Raw genomic sequence first — 6,069 nt, 5'->3', positions numbered from 1 at the left:
GGATAAAGTGCCATGTAATCAAATATTACCAGAAAATAGTTTACTTACAGGATTGAAGACTCCACAGCTTTTCGGTATATTTCCACAACACTTCCTGGACCACCCATAACAGCACTATTATTAATTGTAATTCTGTATGATACAAACAAACTTCTCTACAGAAACCGTAGTCCAGTCTAATTCACTTCTACTTCATCGCTAGCAGCTTTCAGTAATTCCGTGTAGCCAGCAAAACACACAAGTTCTAAACTTTGATCAACTCTTAACTTGCTATTAATTAACAAACCAAGTTTTCGTTGCGATATTATAACTTTTTATACACGCACTGCATCTCCATCCGTAAAGAAGGTTTCTACATCTGGAGTTATTTATATTACACTAACACATTTCCTTGCATCGTAATTTAGTCTCTTTTTACCCTTATTTGGAAGTAAATATAGTTATCACAATATCAGATAAACACAAAGATTTTTCGCAGTCACTGGAAATACTATTGTCTTCACAAACCGTATTTCGCGCTATAATATGAATTACTTAATCGTGAAAAATGGCGCTCGCACAAACAGTGACTGTTTATCGTGAGGTTGCCTAGGCGAGTGGCGACTATGGTTACGTATATCGTTTTTTATTAACTTATTATAAAATAAATACATTTCACGTTCAATTTCAACCAATTCAAGTTAATTTATTTCAATGCGAAGGCAACTAAATAAAAACCGAGGTTTCTCTCGTGCTTGAAATATTCACGGACTGCCTCCGATAACTAGGAAACACGATTTTTATTCCCGAAAAGAAAATGATCGATTACACATAATAGAAATAACAACTCATTCCTTCATCGTAACGATATTGACATTCAAGGGGGCAGTGGTCAATTTTTCTATATTATTGCGATCTGCATATTAAGAATAATTTATAATGGTTACGAGTAAAATAAAAATAATCATTAATGTTTAGGCCGGTATTAGACTATAAAAAGACCGGAATTCACAAAAGCTCTTGTATTTCAATAAATAAATATTAAATTCTTCTATTATAGGCATCGGTACCAGTGTGTCTTTTGTTTCCCCACGAGTAGCCTACCTATAAAACGTTCAGAAACCCTCTGGGTTTATTTCATGACACACTGCTACAAATTAAAAACTACGATATAACAAAATTGTCTATCACGTAAGACTTTCTTTTGTAAAATTGATTTTAATGTTTGACATAATTCTGAATCTCAAGGACTTCATTTTACCCATTATGTTTCAACATATTGATAATATAATAATCTGTGGCCCTACAGCCCGTGAAGAGCCTACACCGAATACTGTGGAGGACCGACCAGCCGGCTGCTGGCCTCACGCCCATATGCCGAAGCACAGGTGGACGGTCATCCAACCAGAATGGTGCCATTATAGCTGACTTTCGCAACCGGATTTCGCTACCTATCGTAGCTCCCCAAGTGCAACATGGTGCGGGCTGGGCACCGGTCCTATACACTGGCCGAAATTTCATGAGAAAATTTCTTCCCCCATTAGGACTCGAACCAGCGCGCATTCCGTAACGCGAGTCCTAGGTGGAATGCCTTAGACCACTACGTCACGGCACGGGACTTTCAACACATTAGCACAGTCTAGTATGTACAGTCACGAAGCTCAATACGTGGGGAATATGCATCCATAGGTAGTTGCTAACCATTAGGATCGCTACTATCGCCTCATCACAGGCAATGTGAAATAAGTACCGCACAGTCCATTGTTCCCAGTACCCTCAACAACTCAAGCTTCGTGACTGGATATACTAGACTGTGATATTAGTAACACTACTACTACTACTACTACTACTACTACTACTACTTCTTCTTCTTCTTCTTCTTCTTCTTCTTCTTCTTCTCCTTCTGGGTCTAGTTTCTGCGGTTAGCGACGCTGGCTCCTAACCAAGAGGTTTCAGGTTCGATTCCCGCCTCTGCTAAGGGATTTTTTTCTCTTTATGGAATAATGTTCATTTATATATTGTATGACCTGGATGTTCGTGTTTCCCTTAGGATTCAATTAAATTTAGATATAAACGTTAAGATAGGATTGGCACACCCTACCAAAAATCCTCTGTGAATATCCCCTTAGGTGGCCACCAGTGTAGCTCAGGCAGTAGCGTGTTTGCCTGCGCTCGGGTGTGGGTTCGATTCCCCGTTTTTTCCGAGGTTTTCTTCAATCGTAAGGCGAATGACAGGTAATCAATGGCGAATCCTCGGCCTCATGTCGCCAAATATCATATAGCTGTAATCAAGTCCATCGACGTTAAATAACCCAGTAGTTGATACAGTCGTTAAATAACCTAGTTAAAAAGAATCCCCTTAGGTGGATCACCAGGGGTCACTCGCGACCTGATGGATTTACATTCATCATAGCTTCCTTCTGTCAAATTCTTTCGATCCTGCCCTTCCATTTAATGCAGTTCCTCCCTCTACTCACATTACTACAATACTTAATGGCAATTATAGTTACAGTGCCAAGTGAACTTTAATGGGATTGCCTCCGTGGTCAGGTGATTATGCTGGCTTCCAGATTTGGAAGCCCCGAGTTTGGCTGTTGAAGAATTTTCCTTCAAGAAGAAAAGTTCCTGGGATGTCTATAGAGTCTGGAAGTTAAATATGAGTGTGACTGCGAGTGTGTTGGGCTATTAATTAACGAATCATCAAAATATAATAGTACATTATGCAACGAGCCTATAATGAAGGTAATTAAGAAGCGAGTATGGATATTTATGAAACGAGCGCAAGCGAGTTTCATAATTTTCATACTCGCTTCTTAATTACCATTATAGGCGAGTTTCATACGACTTATGCTCGACCATATTTCTAACTTGATATTATTAATTTTCTTTGTATCTGACCTTGACCAATGTCCCATATGTTGTGAGATGTGCGGAGACGCGAAAGTATTGATTTTTTCCGAGGAACAGATGTTCACATTGACCTTGCTAGGCCATAAGAACCTACAGAGATAACATTGAAATTAAATTAGACATTGAAAAACGAGATGAGAAATTGTATTTATTTGAATATTATTTAAAATTAACGCTAATTATTATAGTAACAGAACATAACCTTCTGCGACAGTATTGGATTTCCAGCCTCCGTGACTTTTCGCTAATTCTCTTTCGATTGCATATCCGAGAATAATCGATACTTGCGGTTTTATAACGGTAGAAAGCTGACCTGTCATTGGCTGAACAGTTGTAACCTGAGTCGTCATTGGCTGAAAGACCTGACCTTTAATGAGTAGGTGTACTTTAATGACATGCATTAAAGGTCTGCTACCAGGTGTATAATTACTACATTTCGGCATGGTCGAGCATAAAACAATATTATATCATGACCAGGGCCGCCGACAGAATTTATGGGCTCCTATGCAATACTGTACTCGGACCCCAGTTGGAAAAAGTAACAATTACAGTTACCAGTTATTCTAACCATAACAATTATTTGCAAAATAAATAAAAGATAACCTCATACACAGATACGAACCTGAAATATGCACTTTTATTACATTGAAAACTTTTAGCAAAACTTCACATTAGCACAATGTATTATATTCATAAAACATTATTCTTAAATACCTGTATTTTGTAACTTGCAGTCCAACATCAACAAAAAACTCTCCTTGACTTCAATGATGAAAAATCATCAATTATGTCATCAAAATTTAAAGATCTAGCAAGATCGCTCTCCAGACTAAGGAGCCAAGGTTGCTCAGTCGTTCTAGACACATTGTTTATACGAATATATTTTTTATTTCCTTCATTTTGCTGAAGGATCTTTCAGCATCAGCAACTGTCACAGGAAATGTATAGAATATTCTAATGGTTATACAAATATTTGGAAATAAAGTATCCAGTTTTAATTTCCTCAGACTATTTAGGAGATTCATAGGTTTCAGTGGGGTTGGCCCAGTGGCGTAGCCAGACTAGTTATTTTGGGTGGGCCAGACACACAGGGTTTAGAAAGTACCTGGCCCATCACCCTGCAATGTAGCTCTCTTGAAACTCATTCTCGGAAGTCTTATTTAATAGCATGCAAAATTATGATAAACAAGCATGCAAGGCATACCTATACAAACGCTTCATAAGGTGAACTGGAGCTGTCGAGATTTCCTAGCAACGAATCTGTCGATCGCTGATGATGGGTCCTTCAACAAATCCCAACTTTTCTCCCTCTCAATGGATAGAATTACTAGATTACAAAGCCTTGTGCTTGACATGATTCTCGAATTTTTCTTCGTTTCAGAGCTTTGAAAAGTTTTATATCATTGCCTTAATGAAGGACGAACATTTACTAATATCCATTTTTGGAGACTGAGGTGCTTGCGATAATGAATTTGCAAGAGTAAGAATATTGTCTAAACATACCAAATAAAATGTGTCAAATTTGTCTAGCTGATGTAACAATTCAGTAGCCTCCATGGCTTCCTTCTTTTTATAGCTGCCAGGCAATTTTTTAGGCCCAACTTACAACTCAGTTAAATTGGCTCTTGAAGAAATGAACGCCTTTTTGACTTCTTACCTTAATGCTATAGACTGTAACTATTGCTGTGGATCTATGGTTTAATTTTAATGTTGAGTATTTTCCATAAAAAATGCAACATTTCGCATATTTTTTGGGTTGGCCCTAAATTAGAGGCATCGATTGATTTTAAATATTTCGGCTCATCACTGATCTCTTTATTAATATGTTCATAATATTTTCACGCAGTCTAGCACCCATATTAATATCTTCAAATTCTTTCTGTCTCTCCTTGTGCTTTTCAGCTCCCGACTTATGCCTGTACTTGTCCATTGTGCAGTTAAACTATAACCGGTAACACTAATGAACAGAATTTACTAGACAAACGACAACGAAAAGACGAATGTTTCGACACGAAACATACAATGTACTGCGACTTTGGTTTGAGAGAGTCCACTAGCATATTGATGTGGTAGTTAAAAAGGACAAGCCAATAAATAATTGAACGTGTTCAGTACAAGCGACGGGAACATACTTCAGCAAATGACGCGGCCCTCAATTGTCATGTCGGTGAATGTTAATGCGGTAAACCAATATTCTATTATATAAAAGTCAAATATTTACATATGAAGTGGTAATTTGTATTAATTCTACTATTGTTGAGTTAATATGTCAAATTTATGTAACAAATATTCTTACAAAATTTTGTACTACCCGTATGTATCTATGAATAATTATTCGTGATAATAAAAAGTAATCAGATTCACTTAATCTGACGGGCCCATATGCACTCGCCCCCTTTGCCCCTCCCCCTTATCAGCGGCCCTGATCATGACTGTCACTGGGCAGAAACCTGAACACAAGTTTCAACATCCTATTGACATGTAATGCCACCAATTAGCACAAGTAGAAAGCTTAAAAAGATACTAGGGAGTTAACAATGAATTACAAGATAAATGAATAAATACATTGAAGTAATAATTAGTATGTCTGACCGTGAAATGAGAGGGCCTGGGCAGGGTGCAAAATAAGATTTCTGATGGGGGGGGGGAATAGAATCCTAGATAGGGAATACCACACATAAAATTATTATTATCCTCATTCAATACGGCTCAACGCTTGGTCGCACTGAGTTGCTTGTCTTGCATCTTGATTATAATAATAATTATATCCATGAGCAGGCTTAAGATAAGATGTGTAATTCCTAAGTAATTGAATCATTTCGAGGGAAAAATTGTTCCGGGGCCGAATATCGAACCCGGGACCTTCGGTTAAATGTACCAACGCTCTACCAACAGAGCTACCCGGGAACTCTACCCGACACCGATGCAATTTTTTCCTCTATATCCACAGACCTCAATATGGGCTGACAACCGTCAAGCAACCAACATTGAGTGCACACTAACTCTGTGTGACTTAAATTGTGGTTTTCTGTTAACGAACAGTGACGTGTATTATGCAATTCAAGCTTTCAGGTATAACTCTCTGTAAAGTTGATTTGAATAATTTCGAAGGAAAAATTGTTCCCGGGCCGGGTAAGTTATTGATTGTTGTTAGCTTGCCGGTGATGATAATTCATCAAT

The sequence above is a fragment of the Periplaneta americana genome, chromosome 16, assembly GCF_040183065.1.
Source record: "Periplaneta americana isolate PAMFEO1 chromosome 16, P.americana_PAMFEO1_priV1, whole genome shotgun sequence".
NCBI lineage: Eukaryota > Metazoa > Arthropoda > Insecta > Blattodea > Blattidae > Periplaneta > Periplaneta americana.
This window is presented reverse-complemented; position numbering follows the sequence as displayed.